This window comes from Ptiloglossa arizonensis, chromosome 13 (genome assembly GCF_051014685.1).
Source record: "Ptiloglossa arizonensis isolate GNS036 chromosome 13, iyPtiAriz1_principal, whole genome shotgun sequence".
NCBI classification, from domain to species: domain Eukaryota; kingdom Metazoa; phylum Arthropoda; class Insecta; order Hymenoptera; family Colletidae; genus Ptiloglossa; species Ptiloglossa arizonensis.
Genome location: NC_135060.1, coordinates 12,446,663 through 12,470,037, shown reverse-complemented (window position 1 = coordinate 12,470,037; position 23,375 = coordinate 12,446,663). Strand labels below are relative to the sequence as shown.

At 38.1% G+C, this 23,375-nt stretch overlaps 1 long non-coding RNA gene across 1 annotated transcript in view; it reads left to right on the top strand.

The window, feature by feature from the left end:
• Positions 1–19,836, top strand: part of LOC143153578 (uncharacterized) — an 88,853-nt gene extending 69,017 nt beyond the window's left edge. Inside the window, exon 3 of the long non-coding RNA XR_012993865.1 lies at positions 19,330–19,836. This is a non-coding gene — a long non-coding RNA (uncharacterized LOC143153578). The remainder of the gene's footprint in view (positions 1–19,329) is intronic.
• Positions 19,837–23,375: the final 3,539 nt, after the last annotated feature.

Genomic DNA, 23,375 nt, shown 5'->3' with positions numbered 1-23,375 from the left:
CCAGTTGGCTCGACGATGAAAGCGCATCTGGACATCTTTTCCGTTCCGTCGCCTCTGTAAGAAAAAAAAAAGAACAAAGAAAAACAAAGATCCGTTCGAATTCAACGATCTCTTCCGATAATCTCGTTACCCGTCTCGTTATTTCACTCGTGGACGATACCAACCGCGACCGGTTTGTTCCACGCAGCTCACCGTGAAACGATCATTGGCGGCCGGCTGCATAAAATCCGGCTCAATGAGTTTCCAAGAGGGGCGGAGCGATTAGCCTCGCCTTCACGCCGCGTTTTTCCGATCTATCGAAAAAGAAACCTGGCTAAAACGAGCCAGATCGTCGAAACTGACGGAGAACGACAACCGTCCCCGCAGTACGATCCCCCGGGGGCTTATTTCAAACGATACGCCGTTCGAAGGTTGTAACGATAAGGTGGAAAGAAAAAAGAGGAACAGAAGGTAGGAAGTAGAATGCCAGAGGAGTGCATTTTGACCAAGGATTGTGCTATCTCCGGGGAGATACGGCGATACAGTGTTCGGAAACACCAGTTTTGGAACGCTTTTCATTGTACGCGTCCCTTTGAGGACCTGACACCTGAGAAGAACACCCCGGTGTACCATTCTCGATTGTAAATAAAGATTACGAGGGAATTAAGAAAAGAAGATTCGGTAGGTCCACCAGTGTCTCGTTACGTTACGAAAGAAAGGGACAACGATAACGAACCGAGTCGATCGGGTTACTCAACTATTTTCAACCATATACAATGAAAACTACCCACCTCGGTGCAACAATGAGATAAGGATTACCTATGAGCGCAGAACATTCGAATAGACGAAAATACAACCCGAACCTTCGCACAATCCTACAATTGTAAGAACGGACAGTTTTGTAGTATACACTGCACTCTCTACAAGTTCGTCGCTAAAACCAAGTCGGTGCGACACAAGGGAAAAAGATTCGGTTTGTTGATACAAGTTTCGTTCGGTAGAACCGGACAAGTCGATACCAGAGAATCGATTGTTCGAATACTGTTGCGGACAACCGTCATGAGACTGGGTTTGTAGGACTTTGGAAGACAGTTTCCAGATGCTCGAAACGACCACCCAAGAAATTTCAAACAATAGATCTCCGCTCTAAGTTAGTTCTAAACATTCTGCAGACAGTTCCATACATAAATCTTCTGCCATCTACACTATGCACGGTTCTTGCACCAGAAATTCTATCCACGCACGTTTCAGGCCTATGTCAATAACTGCATCCGCTTACCTAGTTGCATTCATAAGAAAACTTGAACGTTTCCGTTTGAACGAAATCTTGATCGAACAATTAGTCTTTGTCAAAATTCCAAGACAGCGCGAGCCTCGTCTAAAGGACGAAACCAAATCGATCGAACAACTCTTACTTAGAGAAAGTCTCGGCATCGTATAATGGTCGAGTACTCGTTTTGTAAATGTAATTGTTAATATACGATACGTAAACGCACATGTTTCTTTTGTGACAACGCTAAATATTCCCCTGCGTATATCCGCTCGACTAATTTATTTTCCTTATATTATATAAGTATATATATACTAAGCTATTCTAAAGTGTTCGATATATAATACAATCATGAATTTATATTTCCATCAAGGAAATTTGATTACGCTTTAATATCAAAATTGTTTCGCAAGCTTTTTCATATACCAGTTGTTATTTTCACTTCAACGAAAACGCCACGCCGATAACAATTACAGAATTATCATAAACTGTAAAATATGGTCTCACATTTGCAAGTAAAAAATTACATTCAAAAGTAAACAATGTATTCCAGGTCACAGCAATGAAATGCAGGAGTATATCTACTGCTTTTATCAGTTTCAACCTTCCAGCAAGTGTGAAACAAAGCTCGTCGAGACTACAAAAAGGGTGTACAAGTATAATGCAACAGATATAGCAAAGTCGTGAATGAAACAAGGGGGGAAGAAAGTTGCAAGTAAATGGGGAAGAAACAAGCTGAAAAGATTAAGTACAGACAGTCCTTTCTTTCTACTAGCCAGAATCGATTACTATGATCAGTAAGCCGAAACAAGTATATTAAACTTTAGTTCACTCGGATATGCCCCGAAGGAGTTCGCTATACCGTTTCCACTTGCTATATTCTCTGGATTATGAAGTTTTTTTCCTATTGGATCATCAATGACACTGATTCTCAGCTAAAACTTCGCGATTTCACTCGAAACCATTCCCTTCGAGTGTCTTCTATAGTCTCAGCAACAAAGTGTTTCGTTCTATTGACACGCGACAAAAAGAACCATTGTCGTCGTTTTAAGAACGATGATCACCAACGAAAGAACACATAGGCGTAAAATTCGAGACGAATAGGTGTCCACGTTTCACGCTGATCCGCACAAGAAATCGCCTTTGCATACAAATTCGGTGTTCCTCTATGAGATTTGCCGTGGCTGCGGTACGCGATACCAATGCCATAGTAACCTACAATAACGATGCTTCGTTTGTTCAAGAGTAAAGCCGTGCATGAGTTTTGCACGACGAGCGTATCGAGGGAACACACGCGAATCTCGGAATTGGCGGATTTCATCGCGACAGCTTGAAATAAAGCAAAACAAGAAAAAAAGGAGAAGAAAGAGAAGAAAAAAAAACGAAGCGCGAAATAGAGAAGAAGGGCTCACAAAACGTTCGAACCTGCATTCAGAACCGGCGTATATAAAAGTGCCCTCTTTCATGCATTCCAGCTGACCTCCAGTGGCGCTATTAACGCTAAAAATGGACTCGACGAATACGACGGTTTTAAAGTCATATTGCATTTCTCTTCGTCCTCCTGTTAAAAGGAAACGTTTAGAAGTGCAGTGAAATTCGAGCAAAGAATTACTTCGATCCAGGAAAACACATTAGTGAGCGGACTTTATGACAATTGTGGGTCGCGTTACGAAAAACTAAAAGAACATTAACTGGTCACTGCTGAACGACCGTAAAAGAACTTTCGAAAATCAAGGAACAGCTTTCGAAATTATTTCTAGAACACCCTTTTAAATTTAGTCTATTTACAAACATCCTGTACAGTTGTAAAAGCTTACATGTAAAAGTTAGATGACATGGTCTTACTGTGAAAACAAAATTGGAGTTGTATTTTCCAGATGTATGGTTGCATTTGTTTAAGAAATGTGAGAGGGAGAAACTAGAGAACAGGACACGTTTCATTAAAATATGCAAACAGTTTCCTGTATTAATTTCTTCCCCTTATGGAACCGAGCGTCCAGAAATTGATAAAAGTATAGAGCATAAAATATAATAACGATAAATCTAAGGAGAGAAATCATTGGAATATTTATACGCTATTGTATTTAGTATACGTCGCATTACAGTCGTTATCGTTTACTGTCCCGATTAAACATTGAGATTATCCGAAAATATACCCGCCAATATTTTAAATTTACGCAGACTCGTATTACATTCGAAAACGAGTTATTCATAAAATTGAAAAATGGTAAACTATCGTGATGTTTCGTGTTATAAATTTCTTGTTATTGATGTTTTCATAAGACACACCTTGCAGAAAATCTTTGGTATTGGCAAAAATGAAGTCGTTTCGATAACAATAAGAACCGTCGGAAATTTCTCTTATGTCATCACACAGGAGCTGTTGTTCCCATCATATAACATTCCCCTTGGTACTGAACGACTTTTAAAAGAAGTATTCTACATTTTTTCCTTCGAAATAATAAAAGACAGACGAACATATTACCTCGTCCTGTGTCAAAAATTTGAATGAAATATGCGGCTGCAAATATATTCGATGTACGAAATGTATGAAATGTATGAATTGAATAGACTGACAAAGAGAAAATTAAAACAAATTGAATAATACATACGGGAGAGATAAATTTTTTAAATTTACGATGAATGTAGAAACTATAAATATTAAAAATGTTTCAAGAATAAGAAATAATAATTGACGTAGAAGTTATAATTCTAAATTTAATACTCGTCTCTTCGATTATTCAAAATTATAATTTAGTCTTTGAAGCAAATCGAAAAACTTTGAAAATCGTGAGTAAATTAATATATTAATGTTTTCATTTTCATAGGATCGATAATTTTCTGCTATCGACAGTCGAAAATTAAATACAATATTCGTAAATTTAATCTCTGATTCTTTAGCCGCTAATAAAGTATACTTCGTTTTAATCGATAAAAATACATCGAAAGACAATGTTCGTAATCGATTAAAACACAGCTCTTCTATAAAAAATGTTGCGAAACAATGGTTACAAAATTCGCATCACCAAAAACACAAATCGAAAAAGACGAGAAACGAGCATTTGCATTTCGATACGAAGTATTATAAAACTCTTATCTCAAATGTATTCGATGTATATTATTCTTACATCTAAACTGTGCCGATTGAAAAAAGTTTCGAGAGTTTATCAGAGATTATTCTCTATAAGAATTGAAAAAAAAAAACAAATGTTTGTACAAGTCGATAAATTTGTTTCGCATAAATTAGCATATGCAAAACTTTCGTAAAGAAATAACCAAGTATGGTATTTCTGAACGCGTAGAAATCACAATGCAAATCTTCGAACACAGACTACAACGAAACATTTTTGTACAACTTCGAAACCGTTGATCTCTAAATCCATATTCACTAACACGTTACTGTTGCTAATAACCCTGTACTGGGTTCATAGCATAAATAAAAAAAAAAAAAAAAAAAAAAACACGTTACTGTTTATTTTGGTAAGCTCTGTACGTAAACAAGGTTTGAACCATCGATTTAACAACACGCTGTACAATGAATTCACCAAAGAATTCTCCAATTACAAATCGATTGGAATTCTCGATTGTTTTAAATTACTTCAAATGCGATCTGAACTGTTGTTCCACGTTTCTGTAATTTCCCGCGTAGCGAGCGGGAATTTCACAGACATAAATTTGGAGCGATAAAGCAAGCAGAAACAAACGATAGAAGTTTCGAAGGAAGGGAATCGTGAGTCGGCTGCAGACTCGAACGGACGGAGTGGCGATAATTGAAGTGGCCACCCGGAGGAGTTCCTAGAATAACAGATTCAATTGGTTCCTATACTCTCCAGTTCCTTCAGCAACACTTTCATCCTCGACCTTCCCACTGAGAGATTCAGGTAGATATACATGTATATATGTACAAGTCCGTGTAACGGCTGCCGATCGATCCACACTTACACGTAACCGTGAACAGGTGTGATGCAACGAAAAAGCATAGTCGCCTTCTCGTATTCACCTCTTTATTGTTGCCCCTTTCCACTTGGGGTCCACTGAAAACGGACTCGAGACAGAGACAAAAGTTCTCTCGATGAAGTCGACGCTCCATTAAAAAGCAACCCTCTCGCAAAAGTGACGAACGCCAATGGGAGCTCGACGTTTCTCGATCGGTTCTCCCCAATGAGAAATGGGACACCGAAAACATTGGCGCGGATTGCGATTCTTTCATACACGATTTGGCGGTAAATCATTTTCTGCTTTCACAAAAGACGCTTTGAAGGAGTGACGGCTCGCGATAGCGGAATGAAAAACTCGCTCTCGTTGCCTTCATTTTATACCGTTTCTTAGTCGAGATTATTCTTATTTATATTCGATACACCTGCATTGTCGGATAATCTTTCGAAAAATGAATAACGGTTCTCTGAAAAATTTTTTTAAATACCGAAATATAAAGGAAACGAAAGGTAAAGATTCGTTCCGTTCCTGCCAAATTGACCATTCCAGATGATACGATTAAACGTTCGAAATAGTGATGTTAAAAATATCAACGGATACGGACAAGTACATTTTTTTAAAACGACGAGAAGGAAAAGAATATTACTTCTGTTTAGTGCTGTTCTTGCTCTCGCGTGACTGTTAAGTGACTTTCGAGCGAAGAAAACTAATGGTCCACTTTACGACGATTTTCGATTCACGACAGCGGCCCAGAACCTAATCTTTCACAACTGCGGGATACGTCTGTACGTACAACGGTGGCACAAAGGACTCTTATCGTACATGTTCGTGATCCTGAATGACCTCTACGATAAGACATTTCTTCAAAAAATAAAATTTATTTTGCAACCTCCATTAACGTACAAACATAATCTCTTTGCATATCACGTTTTCACAATTTCACAGATATACAATCGCATTGGTTCTTTTACAAAAACTCGCGCTCCATTTTTTATCATTATAATATTATGTATTATACGTATGTATCTATGTATCTGTAGGATATACATCACAGGATGAAAAATGAGGGTATTAGAACCTATCGTCCTTAAACCTATAAGAGATAGGTAGTTCGTTTCACTTCGCTCAATATGCAGAGATCTTGTTTCTTGTACAGTGATTGATCATGATGTATCCGTTAGACAGAAAGGATTTCTATTTGATCAAAAGTTCATACAGAAATGGACACAAACGAATCCTTAAGGTAAATTTTCGTACGAAACTGAGTACGTTTAACTGGAAGAATTTTCTAAAATACCGAGAACGGTTCAAATCCCACGTGCACACTCGAGAAACAGAGAGGAAATATTAATATTCATATCGTTGTATCGTCCGGTTCGTGTCCATTTCGTATGTTAAACGAAGAAATATGAAGCGCGCGAGTTACGATGAAACTGTCCAAATAGACATTGAGAAAGGATCCACTTTTTCACTGCATCTTCCATCGTAGACACTTTGACGTATATTGGTGATTTTTACACCTAACCAGACGTGTTTCCTCGAACCGGCTGAAACGATACATTTATAACCATATCGCGAGGAGTATTAAATCAGCGGACACGACGAGTGGCCGGGTTTCCTCGCGTTAAGTCGATCGTTAATAAGAGAAATCACCGTGAGCTTCTTCGTTTCTCGAGTGTAGGTCTGTCATTCTGGATGCTGAGCAGCTCGTAAAACGAAATCGATGAGAAACGTCCACAGCCGACGGTAAAATAAAAAAAACTCCTGCGGTCCCTTAATTCATTCTCTGTGTGGCTACCCTTCCCTCGTTGGGGCCTGACCAAGAGCTGATAGATGAAGCTTTTTGTGAATTGGATTGCTCACCGCGTACCTCACCTCGTTTTCGTACCCCGTCTAGGTGTGTAGATACATTTACAGGGCGGTTTGCGATTTGGTCGGTCGACCAAGTGTTTTCCCTTGTTCTTTTTGCTCGAAACGGTGAAATATGAAGTACGTGTAACGCGCAGAAAATGTAACTCGATTTCAAGGATCAATTTTACGAATGAACCATTTAAGATACATTTGGAGAGAAAAAAACTACTTAAAATAATATTTATAAAATCATTCGCGAGATACAAACCGAGAACAATGAAATCGAACCGATATGTGTCTAAGGGGTGAACGAAGTCGATTAAATTTGTTCATCAACATCGAGAGAAGTTTAAATTGTTTTAAAGGAAAAGTTGCCCGCTATGGTTCTCTTCTTAATCGAATTACGAAACTAAACTCAAAGTTTCGGGTCATAAACTTCAAAATTGTTGCAACCGTATCTCGTACCGGCATATCCTCGGCAATCCATCTTTCGAGTAACGTGTCAATGCAATACATGTATTCATCGTTCAATAATTTCGCTTCAGCGATATATCGAGGTTATTCTTCATCTCTAACATATTACCATTTATCTAAAATCATGGCTGAAATCGATGTTTTGTATTCTATTACCGTTTTAAATTTACCATAATACGAAGAACGAAATAATTTCTTGATTTCACTGGTGTGAAATCTATCAATTACCACAAAACGAAATTTCAAATTTGTCGATCTTTTATCGTACCGAGTAAGGTGTTTAGTGCAATCTATATATTCAGAAATCAACACGGCGATAAACTCTGACTCGTTTGAATAAAAAAGTCAAGGAGATCCAGGGCACTAATTTTCGGAGCTTTCACGAGTAGTAAACCGATGATACCTGATCCTTTGTCTAAACTTTTTCCTCTATGAGAGTTTTTTTCTCTGTGATTTATAAAGATTCGTACCTCGATGTTAGTTTTTTAATGTAGCAAGTGTGCTGCTATTACCGTGATTAGACAGTCACTTCTAATTGTACGTCGATACCTCGACTCTAAAGTTAAAAATAAAAAAAGAATCGTGCAAACGTGAGGTCGTTCAGAAATTTTAAATTGAGTCCATAAGATATTCACTTCTGAAGACCTGTAAAATTTATTATGCATAGTTCGTAAATTAATGACAGACATGCTCTTCGTGAAACTATCGTTCAAGAAAATTGTAATTATTCGAACAAAACATTAATATTGCTCCTTATTTCAGAGTATTTTCCGCTGCTATTAAATCATTAGTTGATTTTAATCCTATTATAACCGATTCGTGCAGAAGCGCTTAGAGGCTTACAATACTTCAAAGCTTGTTAGTACATTTAGAAATTTGAGTCGGAACAGTATGGTAATCATCTACTTCCCGGAAGATTCTCAACCACCGACATGCTTTGTACTGAAATGTACTCCGCTGCTGCTTTTCTTCGCGAAGGAAGCAATGAATAAGCACGGGTTAATGGAAAATAAATTACCTCAATTTTCTAATAATTACGACCTTCGTCTCGAGATGGTATTTCTTCCTTTCGACTATGTATTGCAACATATCAGAGTAAACGATAAAAATGAATACAAAATGTTACAGAAAATAAAAGTTTCTTCCGACTGTACCAGACTGATACTTGTATTTATATCACTTAGTGGGTCGTATTAAATATCATTTTAATATTCCATAAGGAAAAGGAAAATACACTTTTGTTCGTACAATATTTAGCCACCGTACATTGTTTATCAAGCATCACATTTTGTTGATCATTTCTAATATACGTATGCATGTTGCGATCCATGTATCTTAATTAAAAATACTATATTTCCATACAACAAATAATTATTTCTAACCTGTACATTAATTAAGAAATTCCATTACTCTCGAATCAACGTTCCTCGAGTTAATTCCAGCATTCCAGATTCCGAGATGGAATATGAAACCACGTCCAATTTATTGCTTATCTCGTTCGATCCAAAGATCTCCTTTATTCGTTCGATTTTTAAATAATTCTCAAACCGCAAATACGAACTGAACATTTTTCTCCACTAATTGCATTCACGTGGCTACCTTTCATTAAAGAATGAAAGAGACACGAGGTATAAACAATTGAACAATTCTAAACATAAAAAGAATAGAAGTTTTCAATAAATGCAACTCTATTCACTCTATCCAGTAATTTCCAAGCTTTGATAAAAAAATTAGTATCGTACAAAAGGTAAGCATCATTGTTCGAACCGTAATTTTTTTATTCATTTTCCAGATTTATCCCAAACAGATTCCTTAGTTACTTAAGGTTGTTTCCAAAAATCCTTTTCACATACAAACCAAAGGATCTCATCTTGTAAATCAATTTCCTAGAGTTCTATGTTACACGGTCCGTTCTCGACAATCTTTTCCTTAAATTAGTTCCATCACCTACCTCTTGCAACCACGTACATAAACGTGAGACAAAAATCATCCTCAGAATTAGAAGTACGGACATTGCTACTTAAAAAAACAATCGTACAATTCTCCTCCCAAAATTTGTAGCCTAAATCGTCTAAAAGAGTTTGCGTTACTATCAGGTACAAAGGAAATATTTGGATGAAGGATCAACTTTACCAACAAACGATTATGTTCTTGAAAATTTTTTGACCGAGCTTTGCGTGAACACGTGCATGATACATCTCATTAAAGCGCACCACTTGAACCCGGTTTTATTAATTGCACAACATCAAAGAGCTCGATGAGAGGAGATCGCAAAAGAAGAAACCCACCCTAAAAATGAAAACGGCTCCTTTTGTCGAGCATGAATGCAAATTACGATCAAAATTATCTTGCAAAGTTTCGAACCGTCAACTTACCTGTGACAACCATACGAACGAACTCCTTACTGCACGACCGCTGAATTACTTTAAGATTAAAATTAGAAAATCCAAAAACTACTACTTAAAACTGAAAATAAATATATGAAAATAAATATAAGAAATCCTATACGAAGATTTGCATCAAGATTCGAAAAACTATTGCAATAACATAAATTTAAGGGATGAATTCTAAACGTCTACTCTTCCAATACTGTCTAAACAACAATATTTTGCATATAAATAGTCTATGATGTTTTATGAGGTGTATCGTACACGCCACTAGAAATATTTGCTAAGAAATTTGACGAACAATATTTAACTTTTTCTTTTCGAAATTAACAATACGTTTTATCAAACAAGTAACCAACAAGGATTGTATTCTACTTGTTTGTCTAGGGACGGGACCCTCTTCAACTGTCTGATCGAGGACGACACTCATTTTATTCGTCTAGTCAGATACCACTCTTGTCAACTTTTGTCTGACACAGGATCTGTCGTATCCCGCTTATTCGTTCGTGGTGACCCTATTTTCTATTTGTCTGACAGGAGAGACAAAGAGAATTCGCAATCTACTTGTCTAGTCAAAAACGATCTCACTATGTGGGTCTACATATAATAGATACGGTCTCGTCCAACGTTTAGAACAATGTTTCCCGAAGGGCAATTTTATCGCTTGAATTTGACGTATTAAGTTTAAATTTACGCGATTAGAAAGAGAGGTACGTGTCCCTCCCTTTAATATCTTCTCTACTCCTCGTCACAACCTGAGCAATTATATAAAATCAATGACGACTTCGTTGACGTTCTTTGTTGGAATCGCCGTGAAAAATGATATTATTTCTAACAATAATAAATTCAATTTGCTAATATTCGTGCTGCAAGCGTTGAATTTACAGAAACAGAAAATTTATACGAAATACGATTTCGAGTCACCGTGAAGTGTTCCACGGTTTAATTAATTTCCCTCTAACCATCGTTATTTTAATGCCTGTCTTCGTAAACGTGTAACGCAGAATAATTTGCATCCCTAAATTGACTAGTCCCAACTGAATATTAGCTTGGCGAACGTAATTAAAACCTTGCAATTGGATTGCAATAAGATTAATAAAGATCTCCCCGCGAGATTGTCTTGAGACTCTTGGTCTCGAAGTCGGTACGGTTTAGGCCGGTGCGGAATATTTCTTTGGTTTGCATATATGCATTGCAAACGAGCCGCATCGTTGACTGTTTATTGAATTTTTCCCCCTAGCGTAAAGTTAAGGTTGTATCATTGCTCGTTCGCGTCAACTCGCGCGTTATTTATCGTTACAGTTCGGAAACAATATTTACACAACTATTTACCATACAGGAAATGGGTCATCGACTAATTCGACCGATTGAATGAGAAATATTCGCGCATTGTTGTTTTTACTAACAAATTTTCCGTTATGCGTTCTATTTTTAAAAATTGTAAGATACGGCAAAAATTTTGTTTACATATCGATGTTATCGATATTATCAGTGATAAACAATTAACAGATTGGTACATCGTACGTGAACTGAACCAGCAACCGGTGTACGATACGTATCCAACGTTCGTTTACTATTTATCAAAGGAGAGAAATACACTTTACCGTGACTGTACTTTTCAATCAAGATGAACGAAATGTGTCGATGCTACGTAACGGTTCGTTAAACGTTTCGTCGCGAGGAGAATGGCAATTAATGACCGTTAACGGACAGCGATAAACAAGCGAGCGACAATCTCTGAGATCAATTATTATGTCATTACTCTGGCCTATATTGAAGATTCCTGAAGTCCGATTACTAAATGCCTTTCCACGAGGCTCTGACGTCCTCCCTCGTTTCCCGTCGTTTTCGTCCCTCCTTCTCTTCGTGTCATTCCAGCAACCTCCTTTTCATCGTCCTTTGCTCCTTTCGCCCCTTCCGTGGCTCTTCTGTGTCCTGATATTGGAGTTTAGCTAGGCTGGGAAAGTGCCGATCGAACGGCACCGTTGGTATTCCTAAGAGTGAGGAAGGACACCGGGATAATGTCGTTTAAAGGCATAGGCTCGCTCCATTAAAATACCAATCGTTCCCGATAAATCTTATCGACCCTTCATTTTCGATCCAACCTAAGAGTAATCGACATTCGATTCCTGGTAACTGTCCAGCCGTTTATCCGAATCAAAATGCCAGTACGTTCGATCAAAGCTGAGATTGGTAATTCGTTAGTTTCCGATGGAAACCTTTGATCGTGTAGTACACGAAACGTAACGAGCCATTCCACGGTGAATTGCGCAAATTTTCACCAGGCTATCGATGTTTCTTTGTACAGGCCGTCCCAATCATCACCGGTCGATTTCAATTTCGTGTTATTTTTAAAACGTCGAACCGATCAATCCGAAACTTGACGTGTATCGTTTAGACAGATGGGAAATTAATCGTGGAAAAGTACGCGGTGAAAGAACGCGTGAAAATTATTCAGGCGTATTGCAAAGAATCGCGATCTTTGACGCTAACGATTCGGGAACTTCCGAATCATTTCCCTCGAAATCATGTGCCGGTAAAAAACACTGTGCAAAGTTTGCTCGCTAGATTCGTTGAAACTGGTTCAGTTGGTGACAGAAACACCGGGCACATCGATTCAACATCGTTCTCAGGAACTGAACATTTCGAAGACCAGTTTGCAAAGAATTTTGACAAAAGATCTTCACTTGCACGCTTATAAGTTGTACGTTCGTGGATTGGGCGCTGCAGAAGAAAGAAGACGATGATAATTTTTTCGACAAAATTATCCTCAGCGTGAAAAAACAAAATTGTGGCACATGGGGCTCGGAAAATCCACGATAGATTGAACAATTGTCAATGTATCCAAAGCGATATGGTGCGATTTTTGGTCAAAAAATTATTCCATTATTAACTCCCAAGTCAGTTCTTTTAAATGAAAAAAAAAATATCAAAATTACGTAAACCGTTTGAGTTCTATTCAAAAATTAACTCGACTGGTGATGATTTGGACACCCTATACTTCCAACTGTTCGGAGAAAGTAACTCTCACTAATGGAACTTTAAACGATTATGAGTTCCGGAATAAATTCCACGCTCTCGAATGAATTTATCATGACGTTAAGTTCCTGGGATCGACACTTTTTGATCTCAAGATTGAGGTACAAAGCTTTAGATCTCCGTCTTTCGCGATCAAAGCTACTTAATCCTCCAACCATCAAAGTTGGAACTTTTAGACTTCGAAGTTCTGAAAATCAGTGCTATCGAACCTTAAACTTTCAAACATTTTACCTCAAATTTACAATCTCGTCCCTATTCTGTCTTGAATATTCAAAGCCAGGCCTCCTTAACCGCAAGTTTTTAGGAAATAAGAACTGTTCAGCTCGAGCATAAGCTTTCTAAATCGGAACGATTTCACCTTGAGCTTCTAAGATCCGAGCTTTTTTATTAAAAATTTTCAACGTCGAAGTTACTTAATCTTGAATTTCAAAGACTGGAACTGTTTCAAGAAATATAATAATGATAATGATAATACGTCTTTCGTATTATCGAACAAAGAAATAATAGACAAAAGTAAAGTCAATTGCACATTCGCGATGCAAAGACAACGTGCAGTTATACGCTGTTGTTAACCCAAGCTCGCAAATATTAGGATAAGAATTAACTCGAATAAAATTCAATAACAATGAGAGAAGAAATATATGTGTATTGTATGTGAAGCTTAGGTGCAACGATTCAAACATTACGATTATAACAAATCCATTCGCATAAGTACAAAGAAAAACAAACAAGCTAATGAAATTTCAGTAATAAAATAAGGAAGTAAACAAGAAAATATGTATATATAAAAGTTCAGAGACAAAAGTTACAGAACAAACAGAAAGAAAGTAAATGCAAAAGAAGAAGAATGAAGAGCTATCGTGAGTAGCGTCTAACCATGATTGCATGCTCGAAAGAGACAGTTTATTGCGACAAAAATCTTTTTTAACTTTGACTACTATTGGGGCCTAATGGCGCTCATGTTGGATCGATCGACTGTGGTGAACGCCTATGAGCGTTCAGTATGTATATACGCTCAATACGTGAGGTTTTCTTAAGAGTTAAGGGTGGACACCACCCTGACGAGACAGAAAAATCGAATTTTCTTTTTCTTACTTTCTCAAAGTTATGTCAGAAAGATGTTACGTCGGAAAGATATTTCGAAATTGAAACATTTAGCGAAGTTGCAGCGATAAATAAACCTGTTTTACGTTTTTCTCAAAACCACATTTTTCAACATGGCCGTCACGAAATCTCCGTAACTATACATCCGATTTACTTTAAATTCTATAGAGATATTCTGCATAGAGTATTCAACGATGTAGCGTACGATTTTGTTTCATATGTTAATTGTTTAATTATTAGAAAAGAATTCGCAAAATTGATCCATTTTTTGACATCTTAGACTGATGTCCCCCCTTAAAGCACCGCATGCAGTACCGTTTCACGGTTGATGAAACGGGACATATATTTTTTACAAACTACACTCGTTGAAATTTTATTTTACCAATATATACCCCCTAATATTCCACCGAGAAGTGGATGTACATATGTTCGTCTATCGTAAAATTCTCGAAAATTTCTACCGCAATTCCAGAACTCGCGGGCAGATGTGTACAACTACACAATTCCCAAACCGCGTCGTTCCACTTCGAGTGATAGAATTTTGCCACACACAACTGTGCCGGTCGAAGGGAACATTATTTTGGTCCGAGCTGACCAATTTCCTGTTCGCCGAACGTGTCACGTCCCTGGACTAAATAGCACGAGAAACTGGGTCCTATTAAATAACCCCGGGTCGATAACACCAACGAGGGGAAGAAATGCTTGAGAATAAAACAAACTGCAAGAGAAAAGGGAAAGAAAATGGCGTAGGAAATATTGGGTGAAAATTTAGAATAAACTAAATATTATAACGTAACAGAGGAACCACGTTCAATTTTTACCAATGGATAATCGTGGATTCCAATCTCTTTAGTTTCGATAGTAAACTTCATTGATGAAATGATAAACAACGTGTCAACCGATGCGAATGACTTTCTTCAAGAAGACGTAGTGATAACAATGGATGAGGAATTAAACGATTCAACGAAATTTCAAAATGAAGAACGTTACGTACAAAATGGAGATTTTGTTCTCCACTCCGATGTAGAGTTGACGGTAGAACAAGAATAAAATGGTGAACATTAAAATGTCAAACATAAAATTGTAAAAATTATCAAATAATTGTAAGATGCAATATTTATCTAGATACTGTTGAACGAAAATTGTTCGATAAAGGGTACAATATAGCGTGTTAAAAAGTATCGTATACTTTTTAGTATAATTTACGTGTAAAAATTCATGCCGTTACTTTGAAATTGATCCAATTTAAAAACAAAGAGAGCCCAATGTTCTCGACGATCCGTGCTCTTTGTAAATTTGTCTCAACTCTTCCATGCCGGGTAAAGATATCCGTTTTTAAACGATCGTATTCTTCCACGTCCGATAATGAAGCCGTTTACCTCGAACGATTTATTGTAAAATTTGTTCCTCTCGCGGTTAGTAAAGATGTTATTCTCGCTTACGGATAAAACAAATAAAGTAGAAAGAGCACGAAAAGGGACAAAGTTCAGGATCGGGCTCAGCTGGATGCCTGGAATGAAAACCGATGGGGGTAAAGTGAGGTAGATAGAAATGGCGACGAGGTGAAGCGGGAACGTGCATACATCTCCCACGAAACGTGAGAAAATTCGAGGGACGTTTATCACTTTCGTTCGCCAATGAACGCCCATAAATATTTCCCGATATTGCGAATAATGAACGACCGGTTCGCAATGGTTACGCGACCCGAATCGGACTAATGAAAGAATTTTTATTTCCCGTCGCCACTCGAAAAAAGCAACGAAGAAAATGGATTTCCTGTTTCACGCCGTGGTGACTCATCGGGAAAAGCCAATCACGGAAAATCGAAGCGAGGAGCAAAAGGTGGATGAAAACTCGATGAAGCACTCTGGAAACTGGATAAAAGCGAACGAGCCTACGCGAACGCTTTGACTTCGATACAAATTGAATAACATCGACCAACAAGTTCGATATTCTTAATACTTCTTGTTTCGATATTCGTCCACCCACACTGACCAAATCTTCTCAAATGTTTCTTGTTTCGAGTCTCTCCGTATTTCTCTTTAAATACTTCGATTCTTCTTTTCTTCCGTATCTCACCAATCGTATAAAAATAAATCAATACTTGGATTTGTAATAGAAAATATCACTCCGTTTCTTCGAAATTGATCGGCAAACCCTGTACTTGAAAATTGATGAAACGATTTTTCACGGACGCGAACAGAGATAAAACTTTCACGCCCCGCACAGCGTAGTTCGAACGTTGTGTACCTCCAGCGTTAAAACCTCCCTGAAAACGATTCGTTCAAGTATTATTCTCCCACCGTTACCACTGTGAATGAAACACTCATTATAAAGTAGCGCGATAAATTGTATCGCTGATTTATGCGTTGAAGAAAGAAAATCATCGAGGGCGAAATAATCGTGGAGAATTAATTACATTGTCCAAGAATCGGAGCGAGGAAATCGTAATAATGAATAATAAAAATAAATAAATAAATAAATAAATAAAATAAAAATAAAAAACAAGAGGATTAATAAACATCAGAAGAATCGGTGATAAAACACGGGGAGCAACCGCGCGAATAAAAATAAATCACTTTTCCAATCTCCACTGCGGCACGCTGTATGATTTACAGTTCAAATTCGATGCACCGTTGCGTCGACCACGCGTACCGATATCAAAATGGGGGTTGGGGGTTTACCGATTCGATTCGTTCGCAGTTTACGCGAGATGGAACGCGGTGCAGCAGCTCGAACGGGCCAGGAACGTCTCGACCGTTGTCACGAAATCTTATTTCGCTTGGCCGTGTTACAACGTTGATCGAATTAAATGCTAATCTCGCCAAGGAGCTACCAACAACTTGACGCTAATGAAGGAGATGGCAAATGGTTATAGCGTAACGTGGGTTACGTGCACGCTGCCTGGCCAGACGACGGCCGCAGCAAGTTAATCGGTGGCATAACTTGCGGTAAGTTAACCCGCGCACTGGGTAAATATTAACCCATTTACACCGGATGCTTGGCAACTGTTGGTACAACCGATTAATAGAACCGATAAGAAGGCACAACCGATTTCTAATAAACGCAAGTTAACCGGTTATTAGAGACGATAAGAAGGAACAATCGATATCCAATAAACGTAAGTTTGCGAGCTATCTTGAAACCTGTGTTACCTGATCATCGATTGAGTAAACAGCGAGCCGTAAGCAAAGAAAGTAAACGTTCGACACGAAATGCCAGTTTACACGTGTACGTTTGGGTATACGTTACAAACGATATATACGGAAGGGTCTCGTAACATCTGGGACCCACTTCAACGGTGGATCGAGGATACAAAAACAATGAGAAACGTTCGCGCAAATATGTGCCCTGTTTGACCTTGTTTCTAGGTTACAGCCACCCTTTCTTGAAATCTAACGAATTCGAGTTTCGCTATTAACTCGATTTTTCAACGGTCAGTGTCGTACTCGAAATAGTTTCTATTCCTCTGTAATCACATTTTATTTACTATTTCAAAGAGCTGAAATACGCTACATACATATCGTATTATGTTAGATAATATTACCAAATGGGATAAAAGTAGCCTTAACTAAGAAAATAATATTTTATATACACGTTAAGACGAAATTGTTTTTTCAAATCTATTTAAATAGATCTGAAATGTTATTCAAGCTAACGGCACTGTTCTCGACTCTTCTCACGATATATTAACATGGTTTTGAATTCCACAATCGTGTCGATGGAGTGCGTGCCTCTAGTGCTGATCTTGGCAAACTGAGCGGTGTATGATTATTAATCGAACGTAGGTTGCACTTCATTATCGTCCTAAGTAGGGACCCATTTAATCCGATAATATGAAAATTTATTTAACTTCGATCTCAGAGAAGGAACCGAATATGTTCGTGTTAACATCAATCGCGTGCATTTGATACGTTTGAAATTTCAGGTACGATGTAATACCGAAACGCTATTTACGTTCGTATTATGCTCTCGTTCTATATTATTATTTACGATTTGAATTCGGAACATTGATATACGTCGCAAGTGGATACGCTGTTAACGTTATCACCAATCAATCACGGACAACTCCCCCCTGCTGTTAATTAAAAACGCTGTACCTACAAATTATTCAAACAAACAAATATATTGAAAAATTATTCAAGCATCATAAATATTGAAGTACACAGCCATCCATTATCCGAACTAATAAATAGTCACATTTTTTCGATCGAGCACTCATACCGAACTCATACAACACGAGATGACCAAAATGAACACGCATTTCATTCATGATTGATAAGAATAGTAAGATAAAAATAGAATAAGAATAGTGAGCTCCTCAATTTACCCTACTATAAACTTGTCCCTCACCTATCTGTTAATTAGCTAACCAGATAACGATCATTTTTATGGAGATGTCCTAAAATATATGTACTTTATTAGTTCTCAACTTTTACTTTCTTCCATTACAAATATCGATTAGCCTGCCATCGATTCATCGATATTAAAAATAACTTTGTAAAGATACATACACATTAAGAATAACCTGCAGTAGAACAAAGCTCATCCACTTCTCGGTTAACGATCGTTCGTATTGTTCACGAAAAATTGACCCAATGAATAGAATCCATTCTACAAGTTGCCTTAAGTAATGTTTCGCGGGAAGTCAAATCTCATTAAACTCACTTCCATTATTCTCCGACCTCCGCATAATCATTTAGAGTACCATTGTGCTCAGTAATTCAAGTAGTAGACAGGAATCCGAATCAACAGTTACACTTTGTCATTGGAATAATAGAAACCGGACTCGATCAAACTGATCTTGTTAAGAATAAATGAGTTTATGCTCAAACATTGTACACACCTGTTAAAATCCACGAAGTCACAGTACCAACCTTTACTGTTCCGACTAATAATGAAACGCAACTGTTCGGATAATAACTTTTCTGACGCTGATCCCCACCTTCGGGGGGGATCTAAATACATCTGCCGAAACTTTTATTCTCCCGGGTGACTCCGTCCCGAGGTGAACGAACCTCTCCAATTTGGATTCCTGGACCCTCCATGGACTACCATAGATGCCGGTTGACCGCCGTTGGTAACCGGTGATGACCGCTGATAGGCGGTGATCAGTACTGGCGACCATTGCCCTATTTCTTTTTCTTTTTTACAGCTTTATTTTCTTTTCTTTGTACTTACTCGCTGATTTTAATTCGTACTTGTTTTTCCATGCTTATTTTTTTGTCACTGCTTCGTTTATTTTCTTTGTTATTGCACGACATGTATTTAACCATTCCCCATTTTCAGTTTGTTTCTCTTAGATGAACACATCGGCAAACGAAGAAAGAAAAAAGAAGAGGACACTTTCATCGCAGCCGCCGCGGGAGTCTAAGCTTTAGTTTCAAGCTTAGACTAAGTTAATTTTAAGGCCACCATGTACGAATATCTATGCTCTGCCAAGCAATTAACCAATCTTTAGCTTATTTTTGCCCCATTCTTCGTTTCATAGTACTGTTATACCAAACCGTAATCATGCTACGATACCTACCGCGTTGCATCCTTAGGATTAATCTCTGTTCCCATGCGAGCCAATTCACAGAAGTCAGATAACGTAAGTCAGCCAAAACATTTCTTGGACCAGCCTACGTGACTCCCCGTGGGAACCTCATGCTAGGATCGAACTCCTTCTTTGTCACCGAACCATATAAAGACCCGTCGAAAACCCCGAGGGTCACTCTTCTCTAAGACATCTATAAGTGCTAAGTACGTCCGTGAAATTCTTGTCAGTCGGTCTATTTTAATAAAACCTCAGTAAAGTGCCAAGGGATCGTTGAATTCTACACAAGTGTTCCTTCAACCCTTCCCTCCTGCATAACAGTACGGTCACCTCTGCTTGTTGCATAAGCAAGTGACCGGCCGTGTAGGTGGTCCGAACGGTCAGTCGCTGTCTCTTCCAGTGCGTCCGCTTCCAGGGGAATATGTTACGAACACAGAGGGAGGTTTTACCTCTGTCTCTGTGTAAGGCACCGATCGCAGGAGAGGATCCTCTCTTTTGTAATCCTTCGTAAGCCGTGACCACGCTTGTGTGAGGACCACCTAGCACGCCGATAAGACCGCCACGAAGCCTAAACACCGGGATCACCGATAAACGAAAATCATGTATATAAGCCGCTGCCCTCTGAATAAAAATTCATTGTTGTTCCAACTTAGTCAAGCGTAAATCTCTGTCCGTCACCCGCTACGCACCTTTCGATTATTACGCCGGTTCGCCGTTATACATTCTACGGAAGTATTTCGTTAAAACAGCCACTTTCGCTAATCGACATACTCTCTACGGAGGTATTCGCCTAAGCAGTGAATTTCTTCGGATTTGTGTATAGAATCCGATCATAAGTAAGGTTTTCATCCGAGGTAAAGAATTTTTCGTATAAATACAAAAATAGTGCAGAGAAACTACCCACATTGACACTGTTTTAAACTTTGACGTTAATTTATAACTATTTAGGACCAGAAACAATTAATAAATTATATACCACTATATTCGAGGACCAATTAGAACCTTGTAACGTTTCTACTTTTCATATAATTCTTTATTTTTGTCGAAAATCCTGGGTTTTTGCAAAACCTCGGGTTTTTCGAAAATTGAGGTCGATACAACAATTCGACTTTCGAATTATTGTTTAGGGAGTGTGACTCTACAAAGATCACCTACCGGTTATTGAAAGGCAAAAGTCGTATATAGACCCTGTTACAGAGACACAGCGGTAATTGGATCGGTGTAGTTGAATCAGGTGATGTCTAAAGTAGTTAAAAATAAAGGGAAACTTTTAACAATCCTGACTGGAGCATTAACGTTGTTACGTGATAACGTTATTATTAATTTTGAAACGAAATACCAAACCGTATAATTGTCTCTTTTTTCTTCGTAAATATGCATTTATAATTGCCCCGTATTTCTCTCGAGTCTGGTTTATGAGCGCGATTATAAGAAATTAAGAAATCCTTTACATCCTTTCACACTTTTAACAACTTCGCTTCTTATTAGCGATCCGACGAACTAAGGTAGAGCACGTAAAGGATCCGAAGTTCTTATTATCGAAACTTTTATCTGTACTGAAAAGGAGAAAGATACATCGACGATTTTCAGGAAATTGCACGAAATCCTTTATGTAGGTCACGCGGGGAAACGTGAATGCCCTATCGACTTTAAACTTCCTAATAAGGGATCGAAATGCAACTCCTCGTGATATGGTACCTTGAACGCTGCGCGAATACAACAACGACAGTGAACTTGATCTAATCTGATGTAATCGAGTATCACGAGTCCGTGCTTATCTGTCACGCCGCTAACCTACAAGTTTTCGGATAAGGATATTCGTAGATAGAAATCGATAATCGACGATGTCTGAAGGAAAACTTGGACTCGGAAATCTCTCGTCTAGAACATCGAACGACTAGCAATTAAACGGAAATGAAATTTCGATGCTATTATTGCTAGCGAGTTACTGCAATTTCAGTTCGAGTTCCTGTTCCGTGACTTCGATCGATTCACGACTTTCGAGTATTGTCGTTCGTCCCTTTTGAAACGCGTTCTCACTGATTTTCACCTTTCCATGTATTTACGAATTTAATACCGATAGTAACGGTACAACGTACAAACCCCTCTGAGTCTATACTTTTATTTTAATTTAATCTTTCAAATTTTATTTGACGTTATCGTTCGATAACTCGTGATTCTCATCACTGCACGTGATCTTGCGTGCATGGACAAATCAACTTTGCACGTTTAAATACGCTAATTCTTAAAGAATATGTATTTCCATATTAAGTAAACTTTGCATTTTTCGGTATTTACTTTCGTGAAACAGCAAATGCGAACACATTTACCTTTAATAAACTTTTCAACCTAAATTATACGTATACTAATGTATGTGTATCTACGAGAAACTCCGAATGAAATTAACCGCGTGAGTCGAGGTTGCGCTTACTATATCCTGGTTGGACTGCTCTTAGTTGTTCTACTTATAAACCTGGGCAAAATCTTGTATAAATATTGAATCTAGGAATAAATTTTCTATAACTCGATATCAAAATTAAACGCTTATTTGAAGAGTTTAAAATAAAATTCGATTGTTTCTCGAAATTGCATTTCAAACACATTGGGAATAATGATTCTAAATCTCGAAAGTGCTCGTGAAAATGATGGAACATTGATTCGTTTGAAGCAAAAATTCTTGCAAAATTTATTCCCAAAAGCTAATACTCCATCGAAGATAAAAGATATTAGTTTGAAAACATATAAAATTTACATCGTTTCGAAATGTTTTTTGTCACGTGTTACAGATCGCTCGTACGTCTCGTGAATCACATTTAAACGCTAAACAAGGGAGATGACTATGAAGCGTATCGTGCAAACGTTTCTCGATCGAAAATTTCAAGGTGGAAAAACATGGTCAAAGGGTAACGGTAAGAAACAGATTTGTTTGAAGAGTATTAGCAATAGTTGGCAAGAAAGTTGGCTTCTCCAAGGATGAAGGGATCGCTGCAATTGAAATTATCTCGCTTTTAAATAGAAGAAGATAAATTCCACCGAGTTCGTGCCACGAATGCGATTGCAAGAGGAAAATACGAGAAGACAAAGGGGCTCGAATGTACTCCGAGACGCCGGATTCGAGTTACTCTCTAATGGATTGAATTCTCGCTGCAATTACGTTCGGACAATCGTCGCGTGAAAAAATGTCGAGAAGGAATCGAGAACGTGGCGGGGGAAAAGAACATTCGAGACGACTTTATAATCGCCCGGTAATTAACGTCGTATTGTGGGGTAAGAAGTTTTCCATAAATGGAGACTCGTGGAAAAACAACTCGGCTCCATTTGGTAAATTGCGCCGCGCGGAGGAGAAAGTCTACGCTTTAAATGCTGAGGAATAATTAAGCCTTCTTTGGGGGAAACGGTTGCAAGAAAAGGTAAAACAGTGCCAGACGATACGTGTCGACTACCGTACGACGATTGTTCGACGCTCGTAAGCTTGAAAAACGGAATCGTTGCGGATGAGAGGGACAAAAAGAGACTCGAAGTCTTCGCGATGAAACATAAAGAAGCTCTTCTCGCAATGCAATCGCTGTAAAGCACAAAGGAACGAGGAAACTGTACACGCTAAATTCTTGAATACACGACGATAAAACGACGTAATTTTACACGTTTCACGAACGCTGCGACAACAATCGTATTTTTTAACAGAGCAGAATAAATTTCTTACGTTGTAATGCACAGATACGTTATTCGTGCGAATACGAACGTGACTGATATTTTGCAAAAATATCGATAATTAATCGTAGACACTCGTTATTAG